The 19,834-nt window shown below is 45.0% G+C and overlaps 1 long non-coding RNA gene across 2 annotated transcripts in view; it reads left to right on the forward strand.

The window, feature by feature from the left end:
* LOC140003387 (uncharacterized) overlaps positions 1–12,520 on the forward strand; it is a 108,973-nt gene extending 96,453 nt beyond the window's left edge. The window contains exons 5-6 of one of the 2 annotated variants that reach the window (XR_011811907.1): positions 10,979–11,022; positions 12,093–12,520. This is a non-coding gene — a long non-coding RNA (uncharacterized lncRNA). Of the gene's footprint in view, positions 1–4,660; positions 4,963–10,978; positions 11,023–12,092 lie in introns of those variants that run through there. The other variant, XR_011811909.1, reaches the window with a different exon arrangement.
* The last annotated feature ends 7,314 nt before the right edge of the window (positions 12,521–19,834 follow it).

Genomic DNA, 19,834 nt, shown 5'->3' on the forward strand with positions numbered 1-19,834 from the left:
CATTCGGGTTCTTCACTGCTGCTGTAGTTACGTTGTCATTTATTACTGAAGTGAGACAAGGAACACGACTGATTCAGCAGATCACTAAGGAGCAAAAAGAAAGGAGGAGCGTTTGTCGTTCTTGCTGAGACAGCTTTAAAGTTGTTTGTATGTGTTTGTGTGTAACTGGACAGAGGGAACGAGTGTCCCGTAGGTGAGCAGCTGTCAAGAAAAGGCCTTTATTACTGCTGAGGTGTCAGGCCAGCGGTCATGGCACAGATGTGCTGAAGCTACGCTGGGTTTCTGCACAGATGTTGCTTGCCAGCACCAGTTCAGAGCCAGCTGCTGTGGATGGCTGGATATGGGGCCTGGGTTTCCTACAGAAATTCTGGGAGGGTAAATGGCAAAGGTCCTCTGGTTCGGGTGGAAACCCTGGTGCTCTGTCCAGATGCAAGGAGTCAGTTTAGAATAATGCTGTATGTAAGGATTTCTGAGCCAGCAAGTTGGGCTGTGCTTCATACTGCAATCAAAGAAATTAGAGGCAGCAAAAGGTTACATCATCCAGGTCTTAATCCAGAGATACACGTACTAAAAAACGTGGCACATGGTTAAATGCTTTGCTAGGTCAGAGACCTAATTTGCTCCCTGTCAGTAGGGCTGTTCTCTATCATGGACATTGTTTGGGCTAATTAGACTGTGCTCCTGGCCATTGCGAGAGCAAAACCCAAGGCATGAATCCTCTGGCACTTCTAAGTGCTGTCAGCGTTTTGCAGATAACAACAAATAATAATAACAACCTTTGTGTTTGAGGGCTGCGCTCGGGGTGGTTTCAGGGGTGATCAGATCTGGCAGGAGGATTTCCAGGCCAATCAGGACAGCCCCAGCCCTGTGTGAAAGATGCCCCAGATACAGTCCTGAATGCAGAGTTATTTTTGTGCCCTTTTTTACCTCCCCTCTGCCTCCAGTTTCTAACCGTTCTCATGGATCATCCCTCCCCAGTTCTTAGACTTTAAATGCTAACCTGCATCTTCGCTAGGTCTGATTTAAGGTTTATGAAGTACATTTGTTATTGCATGGCTGATTTGCGTACAGAATTAACTTCCATGCACCTACACACAGAGGCTGATGGTTATTAACAAGCTCGCCTGTTCCTGGATTCACCTACTCATTGCAGCTGGTTTGTAAACTTGCAAGAAAGGGCCCTTCCTGCACCCATGTGTGTGTGCAGAGCCCAATCTTCTTCCCTCATCAGCACACAGAGGCACCGCTGCAATGCAAACAACATGCATCATGCCATAATGCTTGCTACACGTGCAAATCTGACACATCATCGGGCACATATTTTGTGCATGAAATTCCACAGTCGGCTTCAAGATAACACGCTCCTTCAACATGGTCTGTACTTTCCTTTCCGAGAGCTAGATTCATTTTTTAACCCAGATGAAACATTTCCTATTAAAGACACTGAGGACAATCCTGTGTTAAAGACCAATGCTACCTGGTTTTTAAAAATTAAGGTTTGTCTGCCTCCTTTGCAGGCTTTTTAAGCCGTGTGCCTGCCACTCACATTTCTCGGGGACCGGAGATCCAGCAGGGCTGGCTGCGAACACTAGGTGGCACTTTGCAGCCAGGAAGGTTAGCAGCTTACGCAACTCCATGGAAACCTCATTTATTGCCCTCATTCACAGGGCAAGACTTTTTGCTCACCGTGTCCTCACCACCTCATTGGTCCTAATTCAGCGTTTAGTCCGCAGAGAAAAACCCGGTCAGTTCCCAGACAAATTCTCACCTTCACCAAAGGATAAATCTCTGGTGGCATGATTAGTTCATGATGAACTCTAGCTTACATTAATATCAGTCAAGCGACTTCGTGCTCTGCCTCAAGTTGCAGCATATGCACGGAGCATCAGCATGCTAATTGCTAGGCCAGACACTCCAAGAACCGTAAAATCTTCCTCCCAGTGAAAAGACAAACCCGGACCCAGCAGTGATCTTGCTGCCACTTACCAAAGTGCAGCATCAGGACAGGAGGGTGCCCCTTCAGATTTAGATTCTTCCTGCCTCCCCTGTCGAGTTGTGTCTGGTGCTTCATGGATAATTTCAAAAGGTCAGATGTTGCCCCCAGTTCATGCCTGGAATTTGCCAGGCAGTGGCACAAGGGAGCAGAGCGTGGTGCTGTTACTCACAGCCAGGCTGCAACAGAGGAGAGAAAAAATGGTCTAGCCCCACAGAGCAAACTGCTCTAAGCTCAGTGCTCTCAGCCTTCACCCAGAGAACAAACACACCCTGCGTGTATGTGCACGAGCGTCCTCATGCCTTGGGAAGACGCAGCCACTGCTTCAGACAAGCTGGGCAGAGGACAAGCTCTTCAAAAATGTTTTGTGGGAATGCAAGCTCTCATTTTACTTAAGTCCACTCTGAATCCCAGGGCTGGGCTGCAGACTCTGCTATGTTCAATCCCAGGACAACGAGGAGGAGCGCTCAGCAATGGGACCACTTGCTCTCTAAGGCACTGTGATAAAAAGGCAAGTATAGGGGCAGGTCCGGGCAGCACACGGGACAAGCATTTTCCTTTTGCCATATTGAAACAGTGGCAGGGAGACACCCAGGTATCTCAGATGCTTCTCCCCAGGTTAGCTGAGGACAAGGAGCTGCCCTTTTCCCCGCTGTAGCTGGTTCGAGGGCCAGCGCTCATGGGAACGTGGCCTCTTTTATTTACCCCTGAGGCTACTCTGGAATAGGAACCCACAGCCAGCCTCAGCCTGCCTTGCACAGCAGGTACGTGAACGTGAACATGGTCCCAAGCATCCTCCTCCTCTCCAGGAAGCTGAGATTTACCCCACCCCCTGCCCAGTCAGGCCTCCGGGCAGTACTGAGCCCTGCGAGTGCCCTGCAAGCAGGGCAAGAAACCAGGCTGAGGCCATGGTAAACAACTTGCTGCTATCTATTTAGGTGCAAGGGTAAACTGCCGCTGAACGCACGGCAAACGTGACACACAGGAGGCTTAAGATTGCCTTCAGCACTCAGGTTTTGCGCGGGGAGCAGCAAGCACAGCTGGAATCTATCCTCCTAGCATTTGGGGCCCTCTGCTGAGCTCTGCCCCATGGCACCTTGCAGGGAGCTGTGCAGGCTGCGCTGCCACACGTGGGGCAGGGCACCGCAGGCAGGGCAGAGCTGTTCTACCAGTGGGCAGGCAGAATGGCTGCATCCTGCTGTGGCATGGGAACAGTCACACTGTGTGCTGAGCCCATGCCCTCCTTCACCCCTTCCTCTAGCCATCTCCCAGCTGAGATCCAGGGGAGATCTCCCACTGGTGCTGCTTCACCTGTTTCAGTAACCTTTTTCGTTCCTTGTATAGCCATTATCCCTTCATCCTTTTGATAAGGCTTCCACCTCGACTGACTGTCAGCTGCTGTTACTCACACGGAGCTGCAGCGCTTGGCCTGGCTTGATCTTTCCCAAGGTCTTTCTTAGCTGCTTTCAAAACAGATATGCACCTCCCACCTTTTGTAGCTATCTCTCTCTCTTCTTTCTTTTAAATAAAAGATATCTACATTTTTAAGCCATCACCTGGATTATTTCTTTATCCTTTCATCCTTTCCTGTCTCCTCACCAAGGTCAGTGCTTCATTGTTTGGAAGTATTTCTTAGCCTTCCCTCCATCAGATCACTGGACCTCTTTTTTCCCCAGCTACCCGACTGTCTCCTGTCCCTAGCTCCCCTCCAGTGACTTGCTGCAGTCTGTGAACCGGTCATGCTGCCGAATGGCAGACTGCACATCTGCACAGCTTCCCCTTATTCCAGGAAGAGCTGAACGATTCTCAAAAACAATTCCAGCTTCTGCTGCAGGAATTGATTCCAGCAAATATTTTCCTGTGGTTTGATTTCACGTTACTCACACTTGCTTTGTTCTGCCTCTGGTTAATATTGTTTCCCAGCTTCTCCAACAAACCATGGGCACATTCAGAAGGATGCTTGTCTAAGGACTGACTAGAGACCTGAAATTGTATCCTAGTCCCACAGCCACGGCTAAACAGCACTGGCAGCTACCACCATGCTGCTGCTGGCCTCCACTGTTGGTGGTGGCTTCATCAGCAACAGCACAGACAGTGAAACGGCGGCTGTGACACCAGACAGGCAGTGCCTAGGGCCAGAGGGGGGGCCACACATCAGTGGCACCAGTCCAGCAGCGGCTCAGCCTGGCTCACGGACTGGGGAGGATGAGGAAAAGCTCCTGCTCGTGGTCCCCCTGAGGAGGGAGCCACAGACGCCCAAGGTGGCTGGGCACAGGACGCCTCGCTGCTAACGCTGGCACCCAACACTCCCGGCCTCATCCAGTATTGTCTGCGCTGAAAAAGCTTCCAAACCAAGCAGACAACAGATTGCAGCATATTCTTCCATTCTTCCCTCATCACAGAGTATAGCCCTATTAACCTAATAAAGACGCTTCAATCTCTTTTCAGTTCAGGAGAATTCTCCCCATTGTTTCCAAAGAATTCTTTCTGGATGTACTGCCAAGAGCGTGCATTTTCTGTCCTGTTCCAAGTTGCTTGAAATAACAAAGAATTATCCTTACAATTAAGATCAGGCTGTACAATTTAGATACGTGCCTTAAAAGAGTTATTATTCTCTGCCAGAGATGTATTGTTCTTCCCCATTTAATTTTATTTACTTTTTTTTAGTGGATGCAACAGTTACGCTGTCATTTATCGGAGAAGAAGGAAGCAGCAGCTGCAGAGCTGTGTATATAAAATAAACACAATGTGGATGAAGCTATCAGAAGCTCGGATTTCAAGGAGGAGAGGGGGAGGATTGCTTTTAATAAGATCTTGTGTCAGTAAAGTTGTGAGACGGAACTGCAGGGTCTTACCTATTAAAAACAGGAGTGGGAACAAATTCTTTTCTTTAATGGAACAGCAGTGCTAGCTGCATGCATACAGACAGAGGGCTTAATTTAAAAAGTAAAAAGCAATTTGGTCATTCATGTTCAGACTTCGGGCACTCCACAGAGCATGCCAAACACACTCACTTCTTTTTAACCCTTTGGCTGCAAGGCCTGTACGATATGGAAGAGGCAAAGCCATGGTGCATTTGTTGAGCTGAACAGAACTGTTTTCTCCCTCGAGGTGCTGGGGAGGCAGCCAGCTGATCCCCGGGAAAGGCAGGTGGGAGGCAGGCGGCCTGCCCCCAGCTCTGACGCGGCTTTGTTGTGTTAGCTTGCGTGAATCGTTTCGTTTGCCATCGGTACAAACACAGATGCTGATGCTATCAGTGGCTGCTGATTGTTTGTTTATTCATCTGTACTAAAACCAGTGACTAGGAAGCCTCAGCAAGCATGAGAGCACCCAGACCAGAGTGCTGTACGAGAGCCAACTGCAATTGTACTCGGCGAGTTTGCAGCCGAGTGCCACAACATCGCATGCCGTGACATGAATCTGCCCCATCCCTCACAGGCTCACGCAGCGGCGGGCTGTGCTAGCTTGGAAAAATGCCTAAACCGCTCTGAGGCTGCACTCACACAATGAAACGTCTGTCCTGAAACCAACAGAGACAACTGCAGACGTGGGCTCGGTGGCTTGACCCACGCTGCACAACGTAAGGCGGTCGGTGACTCTGGGGTGTCCCGTTTCGGAGGTCCGCGCACCTCGTGCAGTGCATCCAAGTAGAGGGGGGACAGGAGCCGCGCACCTCGTGCAGTGCATCCAAGCAGAGGGGGGACAGGAGCTGGGTCAGTCAGGCATGTAATAGGGTTGGATGAACATCCTTATTGCAGGTGTGTTATAATAAAGCTGAAAACATTTTGTAATACGAGATTCAGGTGATAAGAGTGATAACAGACACGCTCCTCCACTGCACCACGTCTGTTCAGGCAGCGACCTCACTGCAGCTGGAGCCAAACTTGCTCCGGACAACTCTGAACCAACCAACTGCGGCTGTGTTTTCATAAACATGCAAACACACACACACACAGCTCTATTGCGGGCATTATTTCATTAACAGCATAATTGTGCAGAATAGGTAAGTATTTTCTATAATTGTATAATCAGCATATAATTATATAGAGCAGAAAATATAAACATAAATTAAATAGGTGAATGCATTTATTATTCAGATATAAATTTCAGTGGTAACTGAAATCACGCCACTGTGTACGTGTGTGTAATTAATAGAGCACTGCAATGAAAGATGTTGTATTTATATAACTGCCTGATAGAGCTACGCCACCTTTGCTGTAAGACACAGGTTGCAGTGACGCTGCTTACAGAGGCATCAGAAGACTCTAGCCACGCAGCTGCATTTGAAGCCTGCTGCCAGCACAAGGGAAGTCCTTTTCCTTCTCACTCTGCTGAAAAACTAACAGCCATAACAAAAGGAAATAGGTGTAGCTTCTGCTTTGAAGCTGCATTTGCACAGCAAGGTCTCATCGTGCAGGGAGACCAGCATCTCCACCTGCCTGCATGGAGAAATGGGAGCATAGCTGACTACACACACTCCTCTGAGGCACAAAGAGCTGCACTGGGAAGTCAAAGGAGAAAGGGCTTCTCTTCCTCGTTCAGCCCCAGGCCTTAGCCTGCCTACCTCCTGGACTTAAAACATGGCAATAGTCAGTAAAACAGAGGCAGCCAGAAGTGGTGTTATTTTTTAAGATGCTGCTCTTTTAAATGATGTGACTACAGCATCTTGTGCTAGAGAATATGAAATCAGCATCTAGACCTCTTAGACCCAACAACCCAGCCTGACAAAAAGTAGTACGGAAATTCTGATAGAAAAGGTGCTTAGATCATTGACCTCCTTTCACTCCTGCTTCTGCTTATGTGAGCTGTAGTTGGCCACTGGAGGCAGATTTAGGTCTCTAGGGTTTTATGTCTCATCTAGAAGAGCCATATTCCAGAAAAACAAACCCATTAGCCCAAGCATCTTCCAAGAGAAATGTTTTATCATATGGAACGGCTCAGGGATTCAGCCTTCAACGAGGACTGTGCTTCGATCACAGATGGGATCTTGGGAACTGCACTAAATCACAGATGGTATATTTTTTCCTATAATTCACAAAATGGGCTATTTCCACTGCTTGCCGTTGTGGTTTTTTTTCCCCTTCTCTGATTTTTCTATTTTGCACATGGCAATTGCAAACATAGATACAAATTTTTTAAAAGGGCCCTTGAAAACATTTTCTTTTAATGGTGCATGTAATCTTTTCCTGCTCAGTACATCTAACACCAACATGTCATGCTTTTCAGAAATTAAAACATAGTTAATTTTAATAGGATTGGGTTTATGGTTTATATGTTTTGCTTATTTATATTCTGTGTCATTTCTATTTTCTTGGATAAGCTCGAAATTCCCTTGTTATCTCTTGAAATATTGGGTCAGCCACGAGCTACTTTCTAGACTGAGACATGGCAGCCTCTGCCGTTGCCCACTTGTGGGCCACAGGAAACTGGCGGTTCCCACATTAGTACTCCTTACAGTCTGTCTTATCTTAATTCTGTGTTATCACCAGCTTAAGAAAGCAGCACAGCCCAAACTCACCCCGTCAAACTTTGGCCCTCAGCTGCGGCAATGTACTCAGGCACCCTACAAAATCCCTGGAAGAGGGTCAGAGGAAGAGGGCAGAAGGAGGGAGGGGAGGAGAGGGAGAGAAAGGAGCGCCCCGGCCATCAGCGAGTCGCTCTGGAGAAGCTTCTCTCTCTACTGTCTACAGCAGGAGCCTAAGGCAGGCAGGTACTTCACCCAAGTTGGAGAAGGAAAAGGAATTTGGACATCCTCCAAACAACTTAGTCTTAAAACATAAAACAACAGATGGAAACAGAGAGATGTGGGGGTCCACAAACAGTCAATGAGATTGTGATAGGAGTTTGCGTAACGCACGCCAGTCTCTGCGCATCAGTGCAGAGCCTCTTCTGAGCTGCTAAGTGACAGCAAAAAAAAGCCAAAATTACATTTAATACTTGCCTGAAATTGCTTCATTGTTTTCCATGTAAACTGCTGCTATAGCTGGCACAAAGGTTTTATTTGTTTGCTGGTAGGACAGGCTATACAATACGAATAAGAGAAAAGGTAGCTATGAGCAAATCTGTGTTCATCCACGATTCAAAAAGATTTAGAGCTCCACATGTTGATAGCAGGATAGAAACAACCGGGCTCCCACCAGCAGCATGCTGTGATCCAACCTCTGGGGATCCTTTTCTATATCCATTTAACTTTTCCACCTCATTTGCTATCACAAGCTGCTCAAACGCTGTTGTCATTTTGTTTCTGTTTTGTATTTACTGATGTTATCAAGTATTACACTTCACTGGAGGGTAATCTAGGCAGCATTGCATGCCCTCTTCAGTACAGAGCTGCTCAAACATTCGCATCTCAGCCCCAAAGCCAAACAGCAAATCAAACCAAAACCCTATGCAAGTCAATGGGAATCTTTCCACCAGGCTTTGAATCAGCCTTTTTGAGAGTATTTCTAATGCACGTTAAATCAGGATTGAATAATCCTTTGGCAATGACAGGAGCTCAGGGTTGTCGCAGGACGGACTCACATTCAGGCAGAGTTCAGGGGCTGCTTGGCTCACACGGGTAGCCGGGCTTTCCGTGCTTTGTGCTGATTTTTCTCACTCTCAGGAAGAGTGCTCAGCAGTATCCCCTGGTCACAGACAGATTTTGACCTGCTAAAGGACAGCACCAAATCCACCATCAACGCTTCTGCCTGAAATGTGATCCCACTTGCTACCACTCGTAACTGCACAAAACTCATGACCTCGCACCAAGACCTTGCCAACGCACCTCTCTCACACCCTGCCTGTTTCTGTGAACCAGAAGCATGGGACTTTGTGGGCTAGGCGTTGTTTCTGGAAAGAATCTATCCCCCATGCTTTTTCTCCTCATTTAGTATATTTTTGTTGTTGGCCTCCAGGTTTCCACAGCCTCTTGTATCCTTCTCCACTATTTAAGTAGGCACTTGTGTGAAATAATATTTGTGTGTGATTTTTTTGGACTCTGCTGGTATCCTGTTGATGTGCTCCCTCTCCCAAAGCTCTCTGGTGTCAAATTGGCGCTGTACTACCACTCCGGTTGCCTTCTTGGCTGACAACGTGAGAAAAGATGAGGAAAGGGCCAGGCATTTGTATTTTTCACGAACCCAGGATGCCAGAGAAAAAAGGTGTATGAGGGGCAGTGCTCTGACTGCATCTCGGAAATGTCCCCATGAGGGAGCTCCACAGCTGGAATGGATCCTGCTCCTGGGTTTTAATGCTCACGCAGCCTCTCCCGTATGGCCCAGCTATTCAGCCTTTATGAGACGGAAGTGGCTATGAGCCTAAACACTAGAGATGTAGTGAGCTTGTAGTCACACCACACATGATTTAGTGAATAACTGATGCAAGGCAAAAAGATGGCAGAGCTCTATGATCTAACAGCTGTGCAAACAGGCTAGAGAATTTAAAATTCAGGAAGCTGTATCTGCAGGAAAGCATTTAAAAAAAAATCCCTAGTGCCACATCTGGTGGCATCAAATTGTCATTATGACATGGTATTTAAGATGATTTAATGGGTTTATTGCCGAGTAAGAACCTTGGAGTTTGCTTAAACTACTGTGCATTAAAAGGATGTAACTCTTTAAATGATATTCTGACAAAGTACTGCCTAAACAGTTCATTATCTCCCAGGAACACACACGTATGTATCTCAGCATGTGTGTATATGGCAGCAAACAGATCGATAGACGGGAAGATGAATACAGCTGCTATCTCCATGCACGTGTATTTAACAACATACTACAGCGGACTCACGTGTTGCAGGAGCTATTTTTTGGAAAAATTCGTTCACTCCCCTTTGTCCTTCGCTCTTCTACACCTCATACATCCATATAGCTGGCAAGATTTCTGTCCACCTTAATTACTTCTCGCTTAGGGCACTGAATCAATGGGTGGTTTTGAAACAAAGGATTGAGCTACTAAAAACAGCATGGCAAAGTGTCTGGGAAAGGTTACTGATTATAGATGACTTCTAAGAAAAGGTGTCGAGGAAAAGAAAAGGTGTCTCTATTCTTGCTGAATAATTTTAATGTGACTTAGTGTTTCTTTCACCTTTAGATCCCGGAACAGTTCTCATTTCCTCTGAATGTTCTGACTTCTTATCTCAGGCCCTTTCAGTTTGTTGATTTTAAATTCAATCTGGCTAATTCAAATTCAAGGCACACTGCTCCTGAAGTCTTTCACCATCCCCTGATTCCACAGAAGGGGGCTGTTAATAGTATGGGGTTTTGTCAGTGAGGAGCGGCGCAAACTTCCTTTTACACTTATTCCTTTCATACTAGATTGACACAATACGTTGCAAGCTAGTCAGACGGCCTTGCTGCAGGTGTCTGACTTGGGTGATTCTCTCTCTGTGACCGCACACAGAACGCAGGTTTCCCACCAAAGGTGCTCTGATGCACACCTCAGATGCCTTACGTGAACAATAAAGCTCATCACCAGGGAAATGATAAGACAAAGCAGATTTGCCTAACTGGACATATTCCTGAATAATCTCATCAAGTCACCAGGAGCTTTTCCATCATCTATGGCAATTTTCCACCACCAATGCATTTGCCTTTTAGCATTTGAACAAACTGCCAGAGCACAGTCTGCCTCTGCTAGCCAGCCCTTCGTGCGTGTAAAATGAAAGCGAAAAAGGCAGGCACAATTAGCTGCTCAGACACCTAGAGTGACCTAGCATGGAGCTCCCCATGGCCCAGGTGAGCCATCACTGACATCTGCAGTAACGCGCCTGGTTCATGAGGGGATGTCCCCCACGCCACCATGCACGGCTCCGTTGAGCTGAGTCCCTGCTGCTGACCCTCCTCCGTGCGGTCCCACACAGGCAAAGCCAGCTCACAGACAGCTTTTACTGACAGTCTGCCCTATAGCATTATGCTGCCTGTTTACATCTCTGACTTGAATTTTTTATGTATCTATAAAAAATAACATCTATTTCTTTTTTTTTTTTCCCTTTGTAAAATCCAGCTCTTACAAGGCAGGAAGGAAGCTGGAGTTTGTTTCCTCTGAAAGTAAGTCATCTTCGTTTCAAAACTGAAAGGGGTCTTCAACAGCCAAAGGGTTGGTTTTTCTTTCTTTTTTTTTTTTTTTTTTTCAGTAAGAGTTTGATAGTGAATAATTGTAAGAGGGAAAAAAATCACCTCAGGTTGTATATTGCCACTTCCTCTTGCATTGCAGTTAATGCAAACCTTTGATTAGCCTGCTGAAGAGACCACACATTCAATAATTTGAAGCAAAAGGTTAATGGTGTTATTACAACTATTATCCCTTTTAAAATCATTATCCTCTTGTTTTTTATGTCTATATTACCTTCACCTTTCCATGAACCCACTTTACCAGCTGTTTCCCTCTGTCATAAAGTTTGCTGAACATCATCCTAGGAATAGGATAAATGCCATGTTTTATCAATCAAGCCTAAGGGAATTCTCAGCTTCTCATAACCCAAACTGTAAAGGGAGACTATTAAAAAGTTTCTATTTTGATTTTTAAATTGGCCATGAGTGAAATACACAGTTAATGTCAAGGTGCAAAATGCTGCAATTAAGACACCATTTTTTCTTGGGAAGTTTTATAGATTAGCAAAGTATGAAAACTGAAGACTTAGAAGAGGCTAATCAATGGTCATTTTTAAATTGGTTATTTGTTAGAACGATAAACAGTCCCAAGCAAAAAATGCCCAGAATGACCAAAATGAAGATAAAGAAAATGAAAAAGATAAGAGTCCAGTTCTAAATCATCTTCCCAATTTAGGCATTTAAATTGTATTGAGTATCAGGAAGACTTGTGCTCCTGTCCCTAATATTGGAAAATGTGGGTTAAATTCCTAAAATTTCATAGTGAGATTGACCTCTGAATGCATGGCAGTATCCAAGACATTTGAAAGTGCTCCCTGCCCTCCAGAGACACTAAGATGATACAGATTGTCTAACTTCAGCCACCTACACTGGGGTCTCTATCAATATTTGAGCTAAGTCTTTGCTCTTTATAAGAGAGAACTTCTTGGTGCTTTTTTTTTTTGCTTTTTTTTTTCCTTTTTTTACAGTTGGCATCGTCTGTAATCCGTTTCCACTTTTTTTTTCAGATCCTGAGGACACCATTAGTCAGCATCTTTATTGGTTATATACTGAGTCCAGGGTCTTAACAGTGGGCCTAGAAGAACATGTCCACAAGGAAGCAATTTCCAGTTTGCTTAATTAAGTAAAAAAATAAAATAAAGCATGAAAGAAATGAAAGGCCTTAAAACAATCATTTTTTTAAAGTGTTCAGTCTTCTGAATGCCGAATAAAAATAGGACACTTTTCCTAGAATTTGAAAAGAATCTGTTAATGATAATACCTCTACATGAAAATACCTTCCTTGCAGAATGGCAACAGCACAGCATTTACTGAGCTCTTAGTAAAATAAATGAAGTGCTCTGTGATTGCTTCCTTTGAACACGGAAAAATACAGGTAGCGCATACTAATGTTTTTCAACAATAGTGTCTATCAGGGAAAAGCTTTGATCTGTACAGATATTTAAGCAGAACAAAATGTAGGCTTCGCCTATGCCACTTTTATAATCATGGATGCACAGGAGAAGTTAATGCCTGTATAACTTAGAGCGTTGCTGGCAGCAGCAATGAGACATTTTCTTTTTCTCATTTTTAAATTCCAAACATTTGGCTACCAACTTCTGAATGGTAATTCAAGAACAAAAAAGGGAAATTTTTGCCACGTGAAAGATGCAATAAGAGGCAAATTCCCACTACGAAAGACCCGTGATTGACGTGGTCTTGTCATTATCATTGGAAATAATCTTCCAGTGTGTTATAATGACAAGAGGATGTGTAATGTTATTCTGATACAAGAAAAGACTGTGTACATCCATTGATCCAAAGAATTCTAATTCACCCTACAGAGGAAGATAAGAATCACTACAGCAGGCAGTTAAAAGTCCGTCTAGACCGGTATCCTGGCTCTGACAATGCCTAATACTTCATATTTCAGAAGAAAATGTCAAAATAGGAGCCCCATTGTGAGCATTTCTAAAAATGAACAGTATTAATAGTAAGTGTGTTCTTATCTCCCGTGCTTTTCACTGCTAGCCGACCATTATTGGCTTCCACAACAATAGTTACTGTAGCAAGTGAGTTTTATGTGTGCTCTTCTTTTATATTTATGCATATATGCATAGCTGCATATATATACGTGTGTCTATAACACACAGATAATGCATACACATGCAGTAACTGAAATGATAATAAGTCCTAACATTTAAGAATTTATGTGCTTTTTTTAAAAGGAAATGCAAGCCTAACCAGTTTTTGTCAGCCAAGCTTTTTCATTTCTGTTTTAATCACAGCTTGAACTAGTTAACAAGAAATTTCTCCAATAAATGCTTAAATATTTTAAAAATGTGGTCAGCTCACTAATGGCTTTAAAAAAGACACCTGGTAAAGTTTAAACACAGAATTCCAGGTTTAGGGAAATGGGCCTCACGATAAGCGACATAAAAGATTCAACTTTCTCAACTTTTCAAAGGAAACATTTGTGAGAGTAGCTAGAAAAAAATAGCAAGAAAAATAGCTAGAAAAATTAGATCTCTAGAGAAGTCCACATTCAGCAATGTGAATGATTTGATCTGATCCCATACAAAGCAGCAAAACAACAATTTGCTATTTAGAATATAGCATTATCATTTGTACTTTGAATTGAGACATAATTTCCTTGCAGCTAGCTGAATAAAAATCAGAGGTGACTAGAAAGAATAATGGTGTTGCCATCTCCCGGTACCTTTAAGATGAAATTCAGTGTCTTTCTAGGCTACGTGCTCTGATCCAGTGTTTGTGACAGTCTTTGCTTGCATGCACATGAAGGGGGAGCACGATGTGACTCCAATCATCCCGGTCTCCCCAGGGCCTAGGAAATGAATTGAGAGATTGAGATTCCCTTCCATAATGGGACACGCTCATAAAAGGTGCGGCTCTGCCCTAAGACAATAATTAGATTTCGTGCCCTGCAGCATCAGCTGGTTACCGGTAAATGTAAGAGGATTTTTTCCCCCAGGTTTGTCAGTCAGCTTCCATCAGTGGGGGCATTTTTTTGAAGGGGAGGCAGGAGCTACTTGTCCTCTCTTGTGACACCAAGGATATGCTTACAGGTTCAAGGTTGTTTTGGTCACTAGGTTTTAGGAAAGAAGGTGGGGTGTTTCAGAGTGTGCTTGGTTTTCTGCCTTCTGCCATCCAGGGCTGATTTCTTGGTGGGACCACACAGGGAAACCCCACCTCCCCAGACCTTACCAGTGCCAACGCCGTACTTTCCTCCATTCCCTTTCTGTGCTAGGCACTCAAAGTACTTGAGCAAAATGGTGTCTTGGCCTTTAAGTTTGATCTAAAGCACTCAAGGAAAACTTAGCAGCTTGTGCTATTGGGTAGGCTTGACTAGATGGACTGAACTCTGGGCAGATACTACAAACTCCAAACCCTTCCTTGGTGTTACAAGGAAAAAGGCTCCATGTCATGGAACTCCAAGCTACTTGGTTATGAGGTAGAGTATCTGAATGTGTTTCTACAACGCTCCTGACATCATCCTGTCTCTTGTAACACACAACAGTCTGATATCAAGCATAAACATCTCATGACACATGCATCTATTAAGGACATGTGTGGGTCTACATGGCAAATCATGCGTAAAGAGCAGGAAAAGCCAAGTAGCGCTGTCAGAAGTTAAAGCATGCGTTCCCATTAGCAGAGCTCAACTGTGATCCCGAGCTGCTTCCTGTCCCACCAACCACTCGTGTTATCTCAGGCTGCTGACACCACTTCCCATCCATGGCAGCTCTTACCCTACATTCCCTCTTGGCATGAAGCATTCCATTATCTCCGTTTTCTGCTGAAGTCATCCCTTTCCTAAGCCTGGGCAACAACAGCAGCAATCAGAAAGGGTGCTGTGAAAAATCTGCTTCACACCAACACATCTGCTGTCATTAACGGCTGCACTGCGGGACCGTGCTGAGAGCTACGGGTAGCCTCCAGGGAGGCTTCTTCAGCCAGCCACTGTCCAGCAAATGGCGCGCTGGGAACCGTCTTCCAGGCGTTGGATACGGCTTCTGTGCTTCTGTAGCGATACAATCCCACGCCATTGCTTGGTGCAAATTGCTAGGGCTGAGGAGTCACCACAACACACACATTCCTGTTTATGAGAGTGCTCTAACAAAAGGTGAGTTCAGATCCAGACTTGCATTTCCCTTCAGTGTGAGGTACTCTGGTATGAGATTTGGGTTCATCTCAAGTTCAAGTTTTTTCAGTCCAAGTATAAAAAAGATGCACTTTACAAAGCCATCAAAACCCTCAAGTTACAGCCAACAGTAGGAAACAGCTAAAGCAGCACATAAATAAGAACACAAATTAGTTTGTTAATTCCCCTTTCACTTTCTGGTTATTCATTCCATCGAGCCTAAACACCAAACCATGAGCCACACATGAATAATGCAGTTGCTGCTTCAGAGTTGGTTCAACAGGAGAAATCTGTATCCTCCCTCTTTGTCAGATATTTATAGGAGCATTTCTGAACACCTTGCTTTGAAGTCAGAGTCACTGAAATGCAGAGGGGTACACTTTACAATTGTAGGAAGCTCTTCCTCCAGAGAAGCACTTCCAGAAGGCCACTCTAATTGTGCCAGCGCCAAGAAGCCCTATAAATCCTTCTGTCCTCAAGGGACAGCAGGATGAGGGGATGTTCTAACCACTTCAATTTTTCTCTACTCGTGCTCCTTGCAGAGCCTGCAGTAGCTGTAAACACTCAAAGCCACCCTCAAGCAGCCCTGTGCTGCCCGAGGAGCACTGGATTAAAATCCGTTTTATGTAAGGAACCAGCCATAACAGCTCCTGCAGCCTGACCCATGACACAAATATCGAAGCAAACAGCAGGTCACTCCAGTGTTCTCTTTACCAGTGCATGAACACGATGGTCGGTGACATGCTGGACTGCAGCCCCTGTGTGTTGGGCTAGGAACTGGGACGGAGATCCTTGTCCTGGGAGTACCCCAAACTGCTCCCCTGCAGGCGAGGGGGAACATGCTGATGTTGTGCTGCCACTCACAGAGGAGACACCTCTTTCAAGATTGCACAACCATTCTGTAAGCCCAGCCCCTTGACCAGGGATGAGACGCACTTCTCCCACGTCCTGAAGGTAATTGTAGGAAAGGGCTGTATGAGGCAAGCACTCAGTGCATGAGCCTGGACACGCTGGGCCTCAGCCACCACGAACACAACCTACTCTGCCCCTTGGCCAGATTTCCAACCTTGGCCGTCCTCCTGTCACTTCTGATTTTCCATTTCCATACATAATCTTGTATTAAGACTGGTCTGTTGGCCTTCAAGGGGATTCTGCTTTGTCTGAAGGACTGTGTGAAGAAACACCTGCCAAGATAAAATGCACGCATCTAGAGAGTCCTTGGCCACCGTAGCAGTGCTGGCTTTTCTGAATGTGCCACATCCAGCCTGACTTAAAAATACGCTCACTGGTGTTAACGCTTTGGCAGTGGTGACATATCAGACTGTGTTTGCAGCAGCATTTGGAAAAGCATCTCTGGCTCCTTGCAATCTCCTACGTGTAAATGTCACTTAATTGTCTAAGAAAAATTTGGCTGACCTTTCAATTACTGGTAATAGAATAAAAGCAATAGAAGACTGTACGTGACAGCGAGTGTCACCAACACCCAGTTGTCACCTTCCTGCACTGATTGGGAGCACCACAGAGAATTCACACTCCATTCCAGGGCTGCATTTTTGGCACAGCACTGATAAAGGAACTCACTGGTAGAAGGCCAGGAACTAGGAAATGAAAGGAACAGTCCCTCATCCTTCCCTGTCCTGACTCTATAAACAAAGCCAGAAAGAGGGTTTCTGAGTATCTGCAAGAAGGGCTTATGTTCTGAGGGCTTTGGTGGAACCTGAAAGAGCCCCTACCACCTGCTTTCAGGTGTAGACATTGCCCTCTTCCATAACTACTTCCTAATGCCTGCCACAGAGGTAGCTGACTGTTTACAGATAAATGCCCAGGTACATGGGCAAACCCTCCTGACCACGCAGAACAAAGGTCAGTATGGGGTTTACATGCTGTTTTTGAGCCCTGGGCCAGTACATATGGTTTACACAATGTTTTGTACAACTGTTGTTGAGGGCATTTGTGAGGCTCTCGTTAAGGTAACGCCTTTCCCACGGCTATTCTACTGAACTATAGAGCATGTAGTCACTAGTGGTGTCTGTCATGTTTGGTACTGGATAAGAAAGATACCTGAATGGATGTTATGGTACAGCAATTTCAAATAAACCCACAGTTTGTGATGTAGCTGTTGGCAGACACTTCTCAAAGCCCTCTTCCAGGAGCAGAAATAACTGTTTGCTCTTGGAACTGCCAGGCTGTTGATTAAGATCAGAAAGGTTTAACTGGCAACCTCCTAGTGCTGGTGCATGACTCATGATTAGGAGTGTTGGCTCAGCGTAAGTTGTCTTTAGTAGGAAGAGGACAGCAAACACTGACCACGTTTTCCACTTCCTTCCCACTTACAGCTTGGATCCCTGAAAAATAAGAGATGTTCCTGGCAGAAGTCACTAAGTGGCTAAGACCACTTCTCCTCTTGTTATCTTCCACAGAAGACGATTACTTGTTAATCAGCTGTCCTTCTCTGTGTGCAGACTTGGGATCCATACGATACCTTCAAAAGTTCCTCTGACAGGCTCCAGCCCTGATAGCCTATTTTCAGTGTGTGTACTGAGATGATTTGCAAATAATGATTATGTCTAGAAACTTAAGCTGCCAGATACTTCTAAATTCAGTGATCTGACCACAGGAGTCAACTAACCATCAGAGCTACGATATTACCAGCTGCTGCAGAAAGATGTTCTTCTAGTTCCTTCACCTTCGGGATAAGAGCTGATTGCAGCCTCACTGCTAGAGCTGATCACAGCTTTGAGGGCACGCTCAAGTGAGACCTTTCTTTCTGTATTCTTTACTCTTACAGGAGAACTCGTACGTTAATTAGCTTGCTAAGGCAACTAGTTCTTACATAGTCCTGAATAAAGTAGCAAAATAAAAGAATAGAAAGGACAATCAAGCATTTGAATCTCTCTTGCTCTTTCTCACATACACCCACACACATGCATCCAGTCACACGTACACTAATACAGTCTGAGTGTTCATCTGCTGTTCCTTCCTTCCTTCCGGCTTATCAGATACTAAAATAGTGGTGTGGTAGTTTCCATCATTCATGCTGTGACTTCACAGTGTTGGTCAGTTGAAATGTCTCATGCACAAGAAAGTATTCTCAAGAAGGGTGGATGAGAAAACAGTCAATCACCGCATGATAATTTCAACAAGGAAGTTTTGGTCTTAAAGTTGTGCCGAAAAAAAAGCCTATCAAAGGGGAAAGAAACATCTGGAACAAGTAGCATCTGACTGTGACTGAGCGTTCCTACTCTCTGTATCTTCTGTGATCTAATTGTTCAAGTCATACAAGCTTCTAAACTCTCACTGATTCTGTGCATTTTTTTTATACACAACTGTCCACGGTCACTCCTTGCCCTATCTAGCTCGTTGGCACTTGCAAGGAAATAATGGAAGGTGAAATTTGAATGGGCATGGAATACCTAAAAGAGAATTAATTATTTTTATACAGGATCTAACTCGTGGGAAAAGACGGAGATGTGGAATTTTGATTTTTTACCTCTTATAATACTTTCAAAATCAGTTACAAGAAATTGAATGCATTGTACGTAAGCAAATTTAGCAAATAGTCTTACGTGCGTATCTGTCCAAGCACATTCTGTTGGCTTGCTACAAAACTAACCTGAAACTTGCTAATATATGGAAAAAGGGTTATATGGAACAGGACAATAAAGCACTGTTAGTTTGATTAACTAAAAAAAAAAAAAAAAAAAAAAAAAAAGATAGAAACACTTTAATAGACCTCTGCTCCCAAATATGATAAAAATATTTGTTAGTTTCTGTGAAAACTAATTCAAAAAGCACAAAGGAACTTGAACATCCAAAAATTGTTCAAATACTCAACGAAATCATCACAGCGTTTTTTTCTTTAGTTACATAATTCTTCACCATAAGCAGGGGAGCCTGTGGCCAACAATCCAGATAAAGTCTGAATTCAGCCCATCTGGAATCATGTTACTTGTCCCCACGTTATTACTGATTAACACCAAGCCGTGCATTCACACGTAGCCAATGAAAGGTGTTCCAAAGGCCTACGTGGCCCTCAGCAAGGCCAAGTTCTTCCTCTCAGAAGTAATTCTGAACGTGAGTGTTGGTTTCAGGGGACAGGATATCACAAAGGCATGCCACGAATTCTGAGGAACCCCGAGGTCATCACGTCAGTTAGAAGCCGAGGCTCTGAGTGCAGAAGCCATTTTTTACTAATTCCGGTAATTACCTGAGTCAGCGGGGAAGCACCAGGCTGCTCCTTTCCAGTGCTCGTGAGGGATGGAAAAATGCAGGAAGCAGCAGCTGCTGGCAGCGTTGGGCACGCGGGTGACTCGGGCAGGGCAATGCCTCCTGCCAGCGAGGGGAACGCCGCAGGTCCTTACCCACACACACCTTCAGGGAGAGGCCCTGCTGCAGACTCAGGCGATGACCCAGCGTGGCGCTTCCTAAACTCAATTAACTGCAGTAACCCGCTGGTGCAGGCACGTGCGTGGTGCTGTGAGGCGCAGCAGGTGCCCATGGCTCTGAGCACACAGCCCTTATCCCCCTGCGGACACAGATCGTGGTGCTGCTCTGCCTACAGGTGCTGGGGGCTCTCCTAAACGTGTAAAGCTCAGAGTTGGGACTAAC

Source organism: Anas platyrhynchos, chromosome 11, assembly GCF_047663525.1.
Source record: "Anas platyrhynchos isolate ZD024472 breed Pekin duck chromosome 11, IASCAAS_PekinDuck_T2T, whole genome shotgun sequence".
Lineage (NCBI taxonomy): Eukaryota > Metazoa > Chordata > Aves > Anseriformes > Anatidae > Anas > Anas platyrhynchos.